This window comes from Heterodontus francisci, chromosome 9, assembly GCF_036365525.1.
Source record: "Heterodontus francisci isolate sHetFra1 chromosome 9, sHetFra1.hap1, whole genome shotgun sequence".
Classification (NCBI taxonomy): domain Eukaryota; kingdom Metazoa; phylum Chordata; class Chondrichthyes; order Heterodontiformes; family Heterodontidae; genus Heterodontus; species Heterodontus francisci.
The window spans coordinates 90,034,085-90,053,790 of record NC_090379.1 but is presented as its reverse complement, the minus strand read 5'-3'; the positions used below and the strand labels follow the sequence as shown (position 1 = coordinate 90,053,790).

Genomic DNA, 19,706 nt, shown 5'->3' with positions numbered 1-19,706 from the left:
GTAGTCTTGACTTTTGCTAACCTGTGCCCAAGGTCTCCGGGATTCGTTAGATTGGGGTGTGTCCCTTTGGGAAGAGAATGCCTACTCCATATTGGACATGTGGAAATTTTATTTGCATGCACGTATTTGTGATTTGGTTTGATTTGGAGAAATTTAATCCCGATACTGTGTTTCTGGATACTTCAGGCACGCTTGGTTGGCCAAACAAAACATAAAGCTGCTGAAGAAATTTATTGAGCATTTTCTACAAGCTATGTACTATTTGAAATCCTCCCCCAGGATCATTATCTGAATATCATTGCAGGGAATCTTTGGAAATATAATTGGTTCTGATTAGCACCTGTGCATTTCATACTTTGGGTCATAGTTGTAATTTGTGGTGGCATCCTACAAAGTGTTATGCTTTTCTGTTTGAAAAATGACAAGCTAGTGAAGGTTGGTGAATACAACTGAATTTATTATTAAAAATTACTGGAAATTCACAGCATTTCAGGATCTGAAATTGTAATTTAGCATTTCTTCATTAGAATGGATTGGTTGTGCATGTTGCATTTATTACAGCTTTTCAGCATTTGCAATCTTTTTATCAAAATCTTGGTGAAAACTGCTCTGCAGTTAGTTCAGTTCAGAAAGCAACACTTGAATAGTAGTCAACCAATTTAAAAGCTCTTTGGAATGTCCTGAGGATGTGACAAGGTGCTATATAAATGTGAGTTCTTTCGACAATTCTTTGGCCTCCTTGTCTCGTGAGACAATGGGTAAGCGCCTAGAGGTGGTCAGTGGTTTGTGGAGCAGCGCCTGGAGTGGCTATAAAGGCCAATTCTAGAGTGACAGACTCTTCCACAGGTGCTGCAGATAAAATTGGTTGTCGGGGCTGTTACACAGTTGGCTCTCTCCTTACACTTCTGTCTTTTTTCCTGCCAACTGCTAAGTCTCTTTGACTCGCCACTCTTTAGCCCTGCCTTTCTGGCTGTCCACCAGCTCTGGCGATCACTGGCAACTGACTCCCACGACTTGTGCATTGCACTGTTGAACTACAAGAAAGCCCCCAGCGAGTTAACATCCGTAGCACTTAAAGTAGCCAGAAGCACTGCACAAAGAACAGCCAGGCGCTGTGCAAATGACTACTGGCAACACCTATGTGATCGTATTCAGCTGGACTCCAACACCGGAAACATCAGGGGAATGTCTGATGGCATTAAGAGAGCTTTTGTGCAAACCATCAAGAAGATCGCCCCCCCTCTCAAGTCTAAATCAGGGGAAATGATCACTGACCAACACAAGCAAATGGACCACTAGGTGGAGCACTACCTAGAACTGTACTCCAGGGAAAATGTTGTCACTGATCCCGCCCTCAATGCCGCCCAGTCTCTGCCAGTCATGGATGAGCTGGACGAACAGCCAACACAATCGGAACTCAGTGATGCCATTGATTCTCTAGCCAGTGGAAAAGGACGGCATTACCCCTGAAATAATCAAGAGTGCCAAACCTGCTATACTCTCAGCACTCCATGAACTGCTTTGCCTGTGCTGGGATGAGGGAGCACTACCACAGGAAATGCACGATGCCAATATCATCACCCTCTATAAGAAACATAGAAAATAGGAACAGGAATAGGCCATTTGGCCCTTCGAGCCTGCTTCGCCATTCATTATAATCATGGCTGATCATCCAACTCAGTAACCTGTTCCGGCTTTCGCCCCATACCCTTTGATCCCTTTAGACCCAAGAGCTATATCTAATTCCTTTTGAAAACATTCAATGTTTTGGCCTCAACTGCTTTCTGTGGTAGCGAATTCCACAGCGTCACCACTCTCTGGATGAAGAAATTACTCCTCATCTCAGCCCTGAAAGGTTTACCCTGTATCCTTAGACTATGACCCCTGGTTCTCGACTGCCCCACCATCGGGAACAAAGGTGATCGCGCTGACTGCAACAACTTCCGTGGAATCTCCATGCTCAGCATAGTGGGGAAAGTCTTCGCTCGTGTCGTTTTAAACAGACTCCAGAAGCTGGCTGAGCATGTCTACCCTGGGACACAGTGTGGCTTTCAAGCACTGAGATCCACCATTGACATGCCTTTCTCCCTTCGCCAGCTACAGGAGAAATGCCACGAACAACAGATGCCCCTCTACATTGCTTTCATAGATCTCACCAAAGCTTTTGACCTCATCAGACATGGTCTCTTCAGACTACTAGCAAAGATCAAATGTCCACCAATGCTACTAAGTATCATCACCTCATTCCATGACAATATGAAAGGCACAATTCAGCATAGCAGTGCCTCATCAGACCCCTTTCTTATCCTTTCCTGCAATAGCAACCATAATAATTAACAGGGACTGCAGCTTATACGATACCAATTGTGAAGATACTACGTAGGCTGTTTATGCAGCCACACAATAACATTTAATGGTATCGTGCATTGGGGAGAAAAAGGACTTGCATTTACAGAGTGTGTTTTATGACCTCAGGAGGTCCCAAAGCACTTTACAGCCAATGAAATACTTTTGAAGTGTAGTAATTTGTCATGTAATCTATGTTTCTATTTAAAAAGCCAAGGCTCTCATCTGCTTTTTCCTCTAAACATCTTCTCAAACTCATCATGCTACTTTCAGGTTCTAGCTGCTGTGAATCCATGTTTGAAGTTTACTTAAGAAACTGTATGGTGTTAATTGAGTATCAATTGTTTGATTATATGTAGGTGGAGGTTATTAATTGGGGCTTACTTGAGCACTTCTAAGCAGACTGGTGAAGGGTTTGAGTGAGGAGCTACATGTCTAATCCTTTACTCTGTACAATAAATGTGAAACTGAGTAAAGATGGGCTCCAGCATTATCCTTCCATAACAAGCTTTCTGGAGTTTAACATGGTAGCAGAGGATGGTTACCTAAAGCTGAAGGTTGGAAACTAGGATTTTCTTTTACATTGAAAACTAATATCTCTTGGGCTATTATGGAAAACATGGCAGAAAGCAAGTGTAAATTGTCAGGGTATGATTACCCTCTGATGTTCTCGAAGTCTGAACCACATGACCAGTGGAACAATGAAGTGGATATGTGGACACCGGTTACATCTCTACCAAAGAGAAAACAATGTATGGACTTGGTGTTGTGACTTCCTACCAAAAGTAAAATCAGAAGTAAAGTGTTTTGTGAACTGGATGCTCGTCATTTGGATACTGATGAAGGGTGGTATCTACTGTTAGAATTCTAGGATGAAATTAACAAGAAAGATGACCTGTTGAATACGCATAAGACATGATCAGACTTTGATACATTTCAGAAAACAGATGGAGCGAGCGGCTGAGGGGGCGAAGCGGTGGGTGGGGGGAAGAAAGCGTAGAGGGCGAGAATGAATGACTGAGGGGGGAAATGGGGAGACCTCGAGCAAGTGTCCAGTGGGGCGGGAGCGAGTAGCTGAGGGGGGGGGGGGCAGGAAGCGGGCGGGGGAGCGAGTGGCTGAGGGAAGGCAGAGACATGGCGAGGATCAAAGCAGGGATGGTGGGAGGGAGGGGGTACTGTTCTGGTGAATGGAAATGGCAATTGAGGGATGAGGACATCATTGCGTGGTGACGTCATGCACATATATGCACATTCATACTGGCAGGCTGGCAAATGTTCACACGCATTGATGATGTCCGCAATCGCTCTGCGCATGCTCTGCATTGTCAGGAGTCAGTTTATTTCTGAAAACACCCAAAGAAGCAGCAGATGCAGAAGGAAAACTATGGAAACTGGCCTTAATGATGCTTCCAGGTTGTGGTATTTCTTGCTGAGATCTGTTTTATTGAAAATTGATTGTGTTTAACTAAAAGCAGATCCTGCAATGTTTTGTTGTTGTCATAAAGGGAAACTTTCAGGCATCTTCATGATGCATGTTGATGATTTCTTATGCGGTGGTACTGCGGAATTTGAAATATGTTATTAATAAGATTTGGGCAGAATTTAAGATTGGGAGTCAGGCTTGTGGGGCCTTTAAATATATTGATTTAGATATTCAGCAGACTAAGTCTGGAATAACTTCAAATCAACAGTCCTATTTAGAGAGTGTTCTTCTCATCCCGGTTAATTGTGCTAGGACATCACAGAAAGATGATATATAAAGCAGAGATTGAGCAATTGCAAAGCCTGGTGGGTCAATTTAACTGGTTGTGCTCTCAGACTAGGCCTGATGCTAGTTTTGATGTGCTGGAGTTAAGCACGATGATGAAATATCCAAAAGTTGAGAATGTTTTAAGGGCAAATAAAACATTAAAAAATACTAAATCTGGAGAAATGCGTACTGAGGTTCCCATGCTTGGGTGACCCAAAGAACATGAAGCTAATAATTTTTAGTGACGTTTCACATGCTAATCTTCAAGATGAGTATTTAAGTGCAGCTGGTTTCATAATATTTCTGATGGGTGTAAATGGGAAATGTTGTCCTTTAGCTTGGGAGGCTAAGAAAACAAAACTGGTCATTATAAGCACTTTAACTGCAGAAAAACTGTGTTTTGTGGAGGCAATGGATATGGAGTTCTATTTATCAAATATTTTGGGTGAAATTCTGTACAAGGGACATACTGAAGATAGGATACCCATTGAATGTTATGTGGATAATTGTTCTTTGTGGGACAATGTACACTACAAAAAGTGAGAGTGAGAAAAGACTATGTACTGACCTTGCTGGATTGAAACAAATGCTGGAGACAAAGGAAATCTCCAAACTTAAATGGGTAGATGCAAGTCATCAGCTAGCCGATTATTTCACAAAAATAAATGCTAGCACAAAGAAATTGTTAGGGGTGCTAGAGAAGGGGCGTCTCACAATATAATACTTTGTACCCAATATGGAATTTATTTTGATTTATTGTGAAATGTTCTTTGAGCATGTTAATAATTTGTACATAATATGTAATTTATTTTGAAGTGTTGTATGAGCATGTCAATCCACATTGTATTATAAAAGGAAGAAAGGAATCTGTTAATTGTGTATCAATTGTTTGATTATATGCAGGTGGAGGGTGTTAATTGGGATCATACTTGCCCACTTATAAGCAGACACTGGTGAAGGGTTTTAGTGAGGAGCTACATGTCTGTAATCCTTTACTCTGTAAAATAAATGTGAAACTGAGTAAAGACAGGCTCCAGCATTATCCTTCCACAACAAGCTTTCTGGAGTTTAACATATGATTCTCTCCACTGATGGTGATGATTGATGATAGTGGACTACGTTCAAATGCCATTTAGATGTACCAGTTGTACACAAAGATTCAATAAGAGTCCAAACCTCAAATTAAGTTAATGTAATTCTGGAGGCACCATTTTATTGCAAATCTATATTTAAGTTCATAAATCATATTGTCAACTCAAACTGGTCATGCTGTGGTCTTGCAGCAAGAAATTATTTTACTGTCACAAAAAACCCTATCTAAATAGTGGATTTCATATTTGTGAGCTCCTGCAGGGCTTTTAAAGCAAGAAGTTGGATTTGTCATGAACTTGGTTTGAAGGTTTTTTTTTTTGTTTTTTGGGAAGATGAACATTTCTTCTCTATTTTGAATTAGCATCCAGCCTGTGCTCATAACACACTCAAGCCAGCCATTGGCTTCATCAGCATACGCAGAGTGACTCTCCCTTCTGTTTCTGTTTCTGCTCTATTAGTTACCCCTGGCTGAAATTACGCTCCCCTTTCATGATTCAAACACACTTGACCTGATTGTTCCTCGCACAGCTTTTCAAGATAAGACACTTAATGCAGCCAAGACAGGCCAGCACCACCATATACACCTTTAAGACCAACGTGATGATTTCAAACTCCCAGGAACTGGTTGATAGTGTGCTCCAATTTGGGCATTACCTTTAATGGGGCTTCTGCTTAGACCAGGTACGAAGTTTATTCTGAGAAGTTTGTAGTATTGAAGCTCAGCTGTTGGCAAAGGGGTTCTGGGAGTGATGTCACCATTTTAAAGGGGTTTCCTGGATGCATTCTTTTTATGAAGAAATAATTAATTGTCAAGCCATTTTTTTTGTCAGTGGAAAGAGAAGGGTGATAGAAACCACGTATCATTTTGCTATGATGCACGTGTAATGATTTTAATAATTTTCATAAGAGGCTGGTCTGACAAATACTTTATTATGTTACTTTTTTCTTTGAAAAGGTTTTAAAAGTCATGTGTGTGTATATTGTGCCAGTAGAAACCCAGGGCTCGCGCAGCAAATGACAACAAAATGATTAAATGGCTATTTTCCCCAAGACACAGCATTAGGAGTTGAAACCAATTGGTTCAGAATTGGATTGTTATTAAGCTTGTTGCTTAAGGGCATTGTGGGCGTGTTGTTGAGTAAATGCAATGAGGATAATTTCTCCCCTGTATAGGTTATGACAGTGTTAAACAATAAACAAGGCAAATAAATATTTTTAAGTATTGGAATGCATTCTCAGAATTCAAACCAAATTTTAAGGATTTACTAGTTTTTATCAAACCCGGCTACATCAGCTGGCTATGCTGTATGACTAAACTTCCATAGCCACCTGATAAAGTCTGTCTATTCTCCATTGGACAGCAGTCTGTGGGTGTCCCAGATGCACCACCATCTAACAAGAGGAAGAGCACACTTTTCTTGGTAATTGAGAACATAAAAACATAAGAAATAGAAGCAGGAGTAGGCCATTCGGCCCGTCAAGCCAGCCCCACCGTTCAATAAGATCATGGCTGATCTGCCCCAGACATCAGCTCCTCTTTCGTGCCATCTCCTCAGCCCTCAACTCCCCAGTATTTCAAAAATCTACCTCCTCTACATGCTTTCAGTGATCTAGTCTCCACAACTCTCTGGGGTAGAGAATTCCAGACATTCACTGCCCTCTGAGAGAAGAAATTCCTTCACATCTCAGTTTTAAATGAGTGTCCCCTTATTCTGTAATTATGTCCCCTCGTTCGAGATTCCCCCACTAGTGGAAACATCTTCTTAACATCTACCCTGTCAAGCCCCCTCAGAATCTTGTACGCTTCAATAAGATCACCCCTCATTCTTCTAAACTCTAATGAATAAAGGCCTAACCTGTTTCGCCGTTCTTGATAAGTCAACCCCGTCATCCCAGGAATCAGCCTCGTGAATCTGTTTTAAACGGCCTCCAATGCCAGTATATCCTTTCTTAAATACGGGGACCAAAACTGTACACAGTACTCCCAGGTGTGGCCTCACCAACACCCTGTACAGTTGTAACAAGACTTCCCTATTTTTAAACTCCAAGCCCCGAGCAATGAAGGTCGCGGCGGCACAGTGGTGCAGTGGTTAGCACCGCAGCCTCACAGCTCCAGTGACCCGGGTTCAATTCTGGGTACTGTCTGTGTGGAGTTTGCAAGTTCTCCCTGTGTCTGCGGGGGTTTCCTCCCACATGCCAAAAGACTTGCAGGTTGATAGGTAAATTGGCCATTATAAATTGCCCTTAGTATATGCAGGTGGTAGGGAAATATAGGGACAGGTGGGGATGTGATAGGAATATGGAATTAGTGTAGGATATGTATAAATGGGTGGTTGATGATCGGCACAGACTCGGGCCGAAGGGCCTGTTTCAGTGCTGTATCGCTAAATAAATAAATAAAATTCCATTTGCTGTCTTAATTACGTGCTGCACCTGCATGCTAATGTTTTGTGTTTCATGCACAAGAACACCCAGATCCCTCTGTGCTGCACGTTTTTGAGGTCTCTCTCCATTTAAATAAACGGGGATGAGATTAGCAATGGCAGACATGGTGGGATGGCCTGCTTGCCCATCCTCCCAGCTCCAGAAGAATGGAGGGTAAGGAAGTGAATCACACTGTTAGCATCTAGTCTTGTCAGAATGACTGTGTAGCACAAGGCGGTGGCACAGTCCAAGAGAGTTACAGATTTTTCAGTGACTACGCGCTTGGCTGGGTGTTTTCTGTTACAGTCATCTTCAATAGAAACCAAAACGTTAGTTGAACAAAACTATAGTCCAGGCCCAAGGAAGCTAGATGGGACATTTTATTGGTTCACTTTTGGCGGTTTCTTTCTTTCTTCCTTCAGATATTCCAACAATCCATTGGGATCTCTTTTTGTTAATTGCATGGAATTATTCTGAAGCAAATCCAAGTCATTTTTCAAAGCTTTAATTACCACATAATCTTTCTGCTGAAATTAGCTCCTGAATTCCACATGCATCCTCCACATAATTGATGAAGTCTCATTAGAACTGATAGTGATAAGGATTGATGTTAAAGGAACTGGAGGAGAAAAGGAACCCAAAGATTTCTCTTGAAGAACTTAATGATCAAAGCAAAATATTTTAAACAATTTTTATTTTTCTTCTCACTCCTCTTCCAAGAATGTGAGTGCATTGAAATGATTTTCCTATCTGTTTTCTGGAGTTACAGTTCTACCTGAACAGAGTTGTGTCTCTTGTTGTCAGCATTAATATGTAATGCATTTCTCTTTTTTTTTGCAGTCAAAGATCTAGCTGCTTGCAGGGAGGTGTCTTGTGCGTTCCGTATCTGAAGATAAGAAAATATCCCAAGAAAAAAAGGTAATACATTTTCTCTGTTAGCGGGAATGAATCTAGAAGAATCATTCGACACTCAGGTCTGCTCCAATGTCAAACAGTTTATTTAGTTACGCCAGCAGGGAGCAGGTCACTGGGCTGTCCAGATGCCTCTCCACTGAACAAAGGAAAATCATCCATACTTATACATTTTCAAACAGTTACTCAACCCATCCCGGCCGGACATGGTCCAATCACAACGATTATCGATTATATACATTGATTATTAGAGCCAATAGAAGCGGTTACTAGGCATAGAGGGGCTGCATGACCGGCCCATACACAGATAGGGGATTACTCATGATGTTTTCCATACCCCCTTATCTTCACCTCGTTACAATTGTTGGCACCTTTGTCAGCGTCTGCTTTTCATTTTAATTAGCCTTTTGTTTGAATTACTAGGCATAGAGGGGCTGCATGACTGGCCCATACACAGATAGGGGATTACTCGTGATGTTTTCCATACCCCCTTATCTTCACCTCGTTACAATTGTTGGCACCTTTGTCAGCGTCTGCTTTTCATTTTAATTAGCCTTTTGTTTGAGTTACTAGGCATAGAGGGGCTGCATGACCGGCCTATACACAGATAGCGGATTACTCATATAAAAGCAAAATACTGCGGATGCTGGAAATCTGAAATAAAAACAAGAAATGCTGGAACCACTCAGCAGGTCTCGCAGCATCTGTGGAAAGAGAAGCAGAGTTAACGTTTCGGGTCAGTGACCCTTCATCGGAACTGACAAATATTAGAAAAGTCACAGGTTATAAGCAAGTGAGGTAGGGGTGGGGCAAGAGATAACAAAGGTCTAGATTGGACCAGGCCACATAGCTGACCAAAAGGTCACGGAGCAAAGGCAAACAATATGTTAATGGTGTGTTGAAAGACAAAGCATTAGTACAGATTAGCTGTTAATACACTGAATATTGAACAGCAGCAAGTGCAAACCTGAAAAAAAACAGTGGGTAAGCAAACTGAACAAACTAAGATGAAATGAAATAAATGCAAAAAAAAAGATTGTAAAAAATGTGGAAAAAAATGTAAAAAAAAAGGAAGAAAAAAATAACTAAAAATGAAAGTAAAATGGGGGGCTGTCATACTCTGAAATTATTGAACGCAATGTTCAGTCCGGCACTATCCCAGGCCCCAAACACTCCTTTCAGGTGAAGCAGCGATTTACTTGTACTTCTTTCAATGTAGTATACTGTATTCGCTGCTCACAATGTGGTCTCCTCTACATTGGGGAGACCAAGCGCAGACTGGGTGACCGCTTTGCAGAACATCTCCGCTCAGTCCGCAAGCAGGACCCTGAGCTTCCGGTTGCTTGCCATTTCAACACTACCCCCTGCTCTCATGCTCACATCTCTATCCTGGGATTGCTGCAGTGTTCCAGTGAACATCAACGCAAGCTCAAGGAACAGCATCTCATCTACCGATTAGGCACACTACAGCCTGCCGGACTGAACATTGAGTTCAATAATTTCAGAGCATGACAGCCCCCCATTTTACTTTCATTTTTAGTTATTTTTTTCTTCCTTTTTTTTTTACATTCTTTTTCACATTTTTTACAATCTTTTTTTTTGCATTTAGTTCATTTCATCTTAGTTTGTTCAGTTTGCTTACCCACTGTTTTTTTTCATGTTTGCACTTGCTGCTGTTCAATATTCAGTGTATTAACAGCTAATCTGTACTAATGCTTTGTCTTTCAACACACCGTTAACATATCGTTTGCCTTTGCTCCGTGACCTTTTGGTCAGCTATGTGGCCTGGTCCAATCTAGACCTCCTTTGTTATCTCTTGCCCCACCCCCACCTCACTTGCTTATAACCTGTGACTTTTCTAATATTTGTCAGTTCCGATGAAGGGTCACTGACCCGAAACGTTAACTCTGCTTCTCTTTCCACAGATGCTGCCAGACCTGCCGAGTGGTTCCAACATTTCTTGTTTTTATTATAGCGGATTACTCATGATGTTTTCCATACCCCCTTATCTTCACCTCGTTACAGGCTAGCACCTTTGTCAGCATTCCACAAGGGCCTCTGCTTTTCATTTTAATTAGCCTTTTGTTTGAGATTGGATTACACAGCTCCTTTGGAATGTGGTCAAGTTACCTGAGCCCCATGGTGTTTTGCAACCTCCTCACTGTTCACTAATATTATATGTTACTGGTTACTCAAATAATATTTAAACATTATGATATTTACGGCAGGTGCCTCTGCGCTTGGGAATACCCTACAACATCTCCATGTGAGGTAGTGAGTAGTAAAACACTTTCTGCTGATATGAAAGCTTTACTGCTTTGCTGGAATTACTGTGTCACAGTTTTCCAACTCATAGGTGTTTTTAATGGGTCATTTTAAAGAGGCAAATTACTGTTAAGACTGTCAAAAGCCTTTTAGCTTCAGCATTTTAAATGCACCTTTTCTTTTACACATGTTCATGAGTTGAAGACAGCAACTTCAACAAGTTGGGAGAATGCAGATTTGCAGTGGGAGCTCCCGTTCCCACCCGCCACTACCATGTCTCAACTGTACAACGTTGAGTCTCCAAGAGGGCCGACCATGCCCACCCTCCTCGGTTGCTTTTTTGCTTCTCCTGGTGGCCAGCTCAAGAGAGCAGTAACAATAGGCTGGGTGCAATTATCTGTCCAGTCTCCCAGCTTGGGAAATGGTATATGGTCTTGGTTTTGATGCTGAAGGGAATGTTAAATAAAAAGAATATGGTATTTATCCTTGCTTTCTGATTTAAACACGGCGTTTGATTTCTTTTAATCTGCTATCTTTCTGTGTTCTGTTTTGCTTGTACTGGAATCACATACACTCCAGGTTGAGCAAGGGTGTGGATCGAGTTTGAAGGTCTGAATTGACTCTGAAGATTGAGACTTTTTCTCCAAGAATTCTGACATATCTTCATTCCCTTGTTAGCTCGGGCCTTAACTTAAGAGTTTAAGCCGTAACTGTGGTATCAGTGCTGCACTAATGCTTCAGTTGCAGTGTAAATGCACTCTTATTACTGCATTCTCCTCAGTTATCACATTCTCTGATCAGTAATCCACAGTGTAAAATCACTGCTTTCCTGGTTTGCCATCATATAAATCCAGTAACCATCTGACCAAAAGTTGTCTTAACTTTCCTTTTCATTAATGCTTGTGCTGATGGCAAAAAGGGGGGTGGGGGGGGAAGTTTGACTGAGTCCAGGTGTTTGATATTGAATTAATGAAATTGACAATCAATTGTGTTACAAACAGATATTCCAGCTTATTCATTTGCATGGTTTTATAACATTAAGTGGCTGTGAGCCACTTTTTTTCCCCCAAAATTTCTAATCATTGCATAATGTTTCACAAAAGGCTTAATGGGCAATCACGTTAAGTGACTTGCTTCTAAAGAAAGCTTAATGGGTTTTTGTCATCTTGTTTGGTGTTGATTTGGGTTGGTGCAATAATGGTAACAAGACAGTGTAGCCTAAATTGTTCTGTGGCAATTAGTGTCTGTGTGATGCAATCCAAATCTCCATTTGCGTACTTCACCTGACTCAGTGGTGGCAGCAGAAATCAGTAGTCTGTTGGGTTTTTAAGTACAAAAGGATGGTGATCTGGGGATCCTGAAAGCTTTTTCTGATGGTGCATGTGAGCATTCTTTTAGGAGTGGTGGGTAATTACAGAATGTGTACAGCTGACATGCTTAGGATAGGAATATAGAGAGAGATCTGGCAGTGGTTTATTTTTAATACTCCTATTGAGGCAAGACTTGTATTAAAAGGCTGGTACAGTAAGCAGATGAGCCAGAGGAAAATACAAACCAATGTACTATGTTGTCAGATTGCAGGATTGTCTCTGAAGCCTTGCGCCTATGAGTGGCTGGTTTTTCACTTGCTTTATATCTGTTTTCATTATGTGTTTCTCATACATGAGCGGAGTGCAGAGATAAAAGTACTATATAGTTAGCACATTAATAACTTGTACTCCTTCTGTTGCAGCATTAGCACAGGAACTGAATGTAGTTTGCACCTGGTTGCCTATGCTGTGGTATTGGTTCATGTACTGTATTCAGTTTCCACCAGTGCTCTGGGTTGCTACCTCTGGTTAGAGGTATTCCTGGAGGTTTTATTATAAGGCCTCCAGCCTCCAACCACCCTGCTCAGTCGAACAGCCTTTGTTTTGCCATTTTCAATATTTTCATAGATAACCTTAGAAAGAGGAGACCTATTGAGCCTACTTCACCATTCAATGCAATTGTGTAGCAGTTTACCTTCAACTCCACTTTCCCACCGTATCCTCTTATCCTTTGATTCCCTTAGTGCCCAAAATTCTTATCAATCGCAGTCTTAAAAATGCTCATCGACTCAACATCTACTGCCCTCTGGGGCAGAGAATTCCAAAGATTCACAATCCTCTGCGTGCAGAAATTTCTCCTCGTCTCAATCTTAAATAGTGAACCCTTATGCTGAGACCTTGGCCCCCTAGTTATAGATTCTCCATTTAGGAGAAACTGCCCCCCACTATCAACCCTGTCCTGCCCTCTAAGAATTTTATTTTTCAATGGGATCACCCCTCTCATTCTTCTATCAGCTAAACTCTTCCTTTTTAGATACTTGTGAAAGCTCTTACATTTTTTTTATATTGGTAGTTTACGCTCATTCTATTTTCTCCCTCTATCAACTTCTTTGTTATCTTTTGCTGATTTTTAAAATCCTCCCAATCCTCAGCCTTGGTGCTCTTTTTCTGGCAATGTTGTAAACCTCTTTTAATCTAATACTATCTTTAAATTCTCTAGTTAGCCATGGCTGTATTGCTTTTCCAGTGGCACTTTATTTCTCAAGGGAATGTATATTTGTTGAGACTTATGGATTATTTCTTTAAATGTTTCCAGTGCTTATCTACGGTTATATCTTTTAATCTAATTTCCCAACCTACCTCAGCTAACTCACCCCTCATAACCTTCTTAAATGGTTTTGTTTCAATTTAAGGCTCTAGTTTCACACATAGAATTTCATATTAAGTTTGATGGTGATAGTGAATTCATATTATGATCACTCTTACCCAGAGGATCCTTTTACAATAAGGTTATTAAAGGTGAGCAGTGATTTGCTTGTACTTTCAATTAAGTATACTGTATTTGCTGCTCACAATGTTGTCTCCTCTATATTGGGGAGACTAAATGCAGATTGGGTGACTGCTTTGCAGAACACCTTTTGCTCAGTCTGAAAATATGACCCGAGCTTCCTGTCGCTTGCCTTTTCAACCTCCCCCTCCCCCTCCTGTCGTGCCCACATCTCTGTCCTGGGCTTGCTCCAGTGTTCCAGTGAATGTCAACGCAAGCTTGAGGAACAGCATCTCATTTACCGATTAGGCACGCTACAGCCTACTGGACTGAACGTGGAGTTCAGTAATTTCAGAGCATGACTGGTCGTCCTTTTAGTTTTATTTGTTTTCTTCATTATTTTTTATTTTATCTTAGTTTGTTTCATTTTTTTTTACCATGTGCCTGCCCACTTATTTTTCCATGTTTGCTTCTGGCCAGGGCTGTTCATTATTCTGTCATTTGACACCCTCTCTGCACTCACATGTTGTCTTTCATCACACCATTAACACACCCTCTGCTCCATGACCTTGCCAGTTATTCTCTGACCCTCTGTCCTATAAACACCTTCCCTTTTGTTATCTTTTGCCCCACCCCTGCTTTATTTGCTTAAAGCCCATCACATTTCTAACCTTTACCAGTTCTGATGAAAGGTCTTTGACCTGAAATGTTAACTCTGCTTCTCTCTCCAAGGATGTTGCCAGACTTGCTGAATATTTCCAGCATTTTTTGTTTTTATTTCAGATTTCCAGCATCTGCAGTATTTTGCTTTTATATTAATTAACCTGGTCGCCATGTAAAACACCGGATCTAAAATAGTCTGTTCCCTAGTTGGTGGTTCAACATATTATTCTACAAAACTGACTCAAATGCATTCAGGAGCTTGCCCTCCACGCTATTTTTGCCAATTGGATTTGCCCAGTATATATGAAAATTCAAGTTCTTCACAATTAATGCATTACCTATGTTACATGCTCTTCTAATTTCCTGATTTATACTCTGTCTAACATTATGACTATTGTTAGGGGTCTGTAAATGACTTCCACCACTGTTTTCTGCCCTTGATATTTCTGTCTCCATCTATGCTGATTTATCATCATGATTTTGTCGGCTGTCTGCTGCCTTTATGCCATCCTTTTATTATTAGGACTGCCCCGCCAATCTTTTTTCAATTCTGCCTATCTCTCCTAAAGTGAAGTACTCTGGAATATTTAATTCCCAGCCTTGGTCACCTGTAACCACATCTCAGAAATGGCTATTTGGTCAAACCCATTTATATCGCTTTGTGTCATTAATTAATCTACATTGTTATGAATTCTTTGTGCATTCAGATGTAGTGCCTTTTAATTTTAATTTTTTTTCTCCTTATGTGGCCTTAGTTGTCATTGCCCTATTACTGTTATTAAACTCTGTTCTCTCCTGACACAATCTGCTCGATTTTTGCCTAAATTGCTACTCTGCTCTATAGCCTTGACTTTTCTCTTTAGATATAAATTTACCCTTATCTGTGTCTTCTATCCCCCTTATTAGTTTAATCACCTATCTACACCCTAGTTATTCAATTAGTCAGGACACTGTTTCAACGGAGCAACTCCCTCTTTCACCAGTACTGTTGTCAGTGCCCCATGACTTGAAATCCTTGCTCTTTCAGCCACACATTTAACCTTCTAATTTGTTAGTCCCAATTTTCAAATGGCTCAGGTAGTAATTCAAAGATTTTTGCCTTTTGAAGTTTTGCTTTTTAGTTTGTATCCTATATCCTGAAACGTCCTTAGCAGAACTTAATTCTTAGTTCTACCTTTGTCGCTGGTTCCTATATGGGCCATGACAACTGGATCCTACCCTCCGTGTCCAAGTTCTTCTCCAGCTGTGAGGAGATGTCCTTAACCCTGGCACTGGGCAGGCAACACAACCTTCGAGACTCCTTGTCATGACTGCAGAGAACAATATCTATCATCCTGGCTGTACTATCCTCTATCACCACTACATTCAAAGAACAAAGAACAATACAGCACAGGAACAGGTCATTCGGCCCTCCAAGCCTGTGCCGATCTTGATGCCTGTCTAAACTAAAACCTTCTGCACTTCCGGGGACCATATCCCTCTATTCCCATCCTATTCATGTATTTGTCAAGATGCCTCTTAAACGTCACTATCGTACCTGCTTCCACCACCTCCCCCGGCAGCAAGTTCCAGGCACTCACCACCCTCTGTGTAAAGAACTTGCCTCGCACATCCTCTTGCACCTTAAACCTATGTTCCTTAGTAACTGACTCTTCCACCCTGGGAAAAAGCTTCTGACTATCCACTCTGTCCATGTCACTCATAACCTTGTAAACGTCTATTATGTCGCCCCTCCACCTCCTTCGTTCCAGTGAAAATAATCCGAGTTTATCCAGCTTCTCCTCATAGCTAATGCCCTCCAGACCAGGCAACATCCTGGTAAACCTCTTCTGTACCCTCTCCAAAGCCTCCATGTCCTTCTGGTAGTGTGGTGACCAGAATTGAACACAATATTCCAAGTGTGGCCTAACTAACTACTCCCCCCACTTAAGTAGCCTCCTGTGCTGTGGAGCCATTGTCCCTTTGCCCATCCTTCCTGCAGTCTTTGTTCTCATCCATACCAGTAGTAAGTATCTCATACCTTTTGGACAGTGGCAAAGCTGAGGCTCCTCCACCACTGCATCAGAGGTCTCCTTATCTGCCTGCGTGCCAGTCACATCCACCTGTTCCTGATGATAACCAAGTCTAAACCACGACCTAACCTAAGCCATATGAGTTTCTGCTGGGTCACGACCATGCAACTTTTCCCCCTCCCTGAGGCATTTCAATGTCTACTTTGGACTCCAGCTCAACAACTCAGAGCTAAAGTTTTTGAGTTGCAGACACTACAGATGTGATTGCCTGGAATCATGCTGCTCTTCACTAACTCCCATATGCTGCAGATGTGGCATACTTCCTGCATGGCCATCTCTATCTAACCTTGTTTTACATATTGAACTAATTAAAGCTTAATGTAATTAATTTCTTTGGCTTACTTTTTAAAACTAACTGGTTAAACTTATTTAATTTATTAATATATAGGGAGTTCTAGATTCCTCATTTTAAATCCTTACTGCCTCAACCTTATAGATACCACTACAAGTATTAGAGGTAAAAGGAGCACCTCCTTTCCCCCTCTGCACCAAATTCCTATTCTTACCAAATCCTCAGCTTGCCACTCTATTTACTATATACTCTGTTCACATTGTGATTGATGGCTATGCTGTGTGCCTTAGCTCATAAGCAACAGCATTCAAAGAAGTGTTTTCACATATGATATTTTTAATGCCACTCTGATTTTTTCTTCTGGTTTGCTCGCAGCAGTGTCCTAGAGATTAAGCTCTCTTTCTTGGAGAGTCCTGGACTATCGTGCTGCATTCGGATCAATAACAGCTGCAGGGCAGGGGATAACAAAGCTATTTCCTGAAGTATCACCAATAGTTTAATGAGATGTTATTGTGTTTAGATAATTGCTTCTGATGTCAGTATGAACCCCTTGTGCACTTGTACAATATATAGAAGAAAATAATTTCTATACCTTAACTGCTATAACAGTGGTGAACATATTTTGAAGACTTATTGTCATGAACTATTCATGAGCTTAGATTTCTCTCTTTTTCCCTTTGTTCCAACTATCTCCCCTCAACCCCCTGCAAGGTACACAACATGTGACATTCCTCAGAGAAAGGCTGAGCAGATAACCTGCTTTGTGATGCCTATTCTGTAGTCTAAGCTTACTCCCTCTTCCTGCAGGGAAGCACTTAACTTGAGCTCATTGTCTGACAATCACTTGCCACATGAGGAACAGCGCCTTTTATAATGCCCTGTGCATCAGTGTGTCATTGCACCATTTACGACATCAACTCTGTTGATGTAATGGTTGCCACTTTCAGATTTCATCCTTATATTTTTCTTTATTTGTTCTTGGGATGTGGGCGTCGCTGGCTAAGCCAGCATTTATTGCCCATCCCTAAGGCCCTTGAGAAGGTGGTGGTAAGCTGCTGCCTTAAACCGCTGAAGTCCATGTGGTGTAGCTGCACCCACAGTACTGTTAGGGAGAGAGTCCCAGGATTTTGACCCATTGACAGTTAAGGAACAATGATATTTCCAAGTCAGGATGATGTGTGACTTGTAAGGGAGCTTGCAGATAGTGGTGCTTCCATGTGCCTGCTGCCCTTGTTCTTCTAGTTCAGGGGTTGGCAACCTGTGGCTCTGGAGTGGCATGTGACACTGATGTCTCATTTGCAGCTGCCAACCTTTAGCGGCCGCATCACAGATAATTCTGTGAATTTTAAACTGAAGTAAACTGTCAATACTCCAATCTTATTCTTCTGTAATAAAGTACATTGGCTAATGAGAGGAAATGTTTGAACTCAATTTGCAGCAGATGCGGAAGTTGTTAATGCCCTGGGGGCAAAGGTTCAAATCTCACTCCAGCAGCTGGTGAAATTTAAATACAATTAATTAATAAATTCAACTAATTAATAAAAATCTGGAATTGAATGCTAGTCTCAGTAATAATGCCATGAACCTATCATCGATTGTCTTAAAAACCATCTGGTTCACCAATGTCCTTCAGGGAAGGAAATCTGCCTTCCTTACCTGGTGTGGCCAACATGTGACTCCAGACCCATAGCAATGTGGTTGACTCTCAACTGTCCTCGGAAATGACCTAGCAAGCCACTCAGTTATACCAAACTGCTACAGAATAAGTCAATGGACTGCAGCAGTTCAAGAAGGCGGTTCAACACAGCCTTCTCGAGGACAATTAGGGATGGGCAACAAATGCTGGCCTTGCCAGCAGTGCCCGCATCTGATGAAAGATTTAAAAAAAAAATGTCTTTGCATGCAAAGGAATGTGAACCTGATGAACTAACAGTTCCTGATTGGTCACTAAAGTTTTATTTCATGGTTGATATCACTGACTATTTAAATATCCTTAACAGAAAGCTACAGGGTTTGGGGACCATAGCCCTCCTGCTTTTGGAAGAAATGCTGTCGTTCAAGCATAAATCTGAATTATTTGCAGAAGTAGAGGGGAGGTTGTTTTGGCACATTTTTCCACTGCTTAAATAATTTAAAAAAGACGTATCTTTTAAAATATTTTTACAAAATGCAGTACATAAAATGAAAGAGGCCTTTGCTAATCGATTTCAAGAATTTATAAAGATAAAAGAAATGCTAAATTTTATATTAAGACCTCGAGTCAGTTACAACATCATTGAACTTTTCAGCACTTACATTTTATATTCTTATAGGCAGTAGAAAAAGTCAGGCAATTTTCTATTTACAGCATCAGATCACTGCATTAGATTCTTGAGCAATTTTATCACCTTAGTTTGTGCTTATTCCTTTACTCTATCTTGTAAAATGTTATCTTTTTTTTTTGTCTTGCGGTTCGGACAGTTTGTATTTTAGGCTAACTTCTTAAAACAGGCTCTTCAAGTTGTTGACCCCTGTTCTGGGTGGTAGAGGTTGTGGATTTGGAAGATGCTATCAAAGAAACCCTTATTGAATTGCATCTTGTGAAGCATTATGGCTGTAATCCTGTGCAGTAAGAGGAATGGATAATTTCGATCTAAGCGGGTTATTTCATTTGTGCTGAGTGAAAAACTGGAGGGCATAAGTATGTTAGCAAGTCTGACTCGAGATTAGAATTTTTCCCACCACTAAGTAGTGGATATGTGGATTAGACTGTCAGCCAATTTGTTAATTCTGTCTTGATTACCTTTTCAAAAAGGAATGCTGGGTGAATATCTGCTCCGGAACAAAACTGAATGTTAGATGGATACTTACTTGAATGATCGATGGAGCATGATGGTTCCTGAACCGTGAGGATATTGGAAATAGCCATGGCAAAGTCATAGTGTAAATTGTAAGGTGATATAGATATTTAGGAGTTTTCTTTGTTTTATCTTTGAACTAGAGAAGAATTTTGTATAGGCTGGCTTATTCGAGGTCAAAGAATAGGTTTGATGAGCTGAATGGCCTTTTACAGCCTGTACTTTTACATTTTTGATTATGCATCGTTATTTTTAAT

General features: G+C 41.0%; 1 protein-coding gene across 10 annotated transcripts in view; it reads left to right on the top strand.

The window, feature by feature from the left end:
* Positions 1–19,706, top strand: part of LOC137373900 (alpha-(1,6)-fucosyltransferase) — a 904,043-nt gene that overhangs the window by 404,340 nt on the left and 479,997 nt on the right. For all 10 annotated transcript variants that reach the window (XM_068039463.1, XM_068039461.1, XM_068039460.1 and 7 more), the window contains one exon: positions 8,453–8,530. The gene's annotated coding sequence lies outside the window, so the exon portion shown is untranslated. The remainder of the gene's footprint in view (positions 1–8,452; positions 8,531–19,706) is intronic.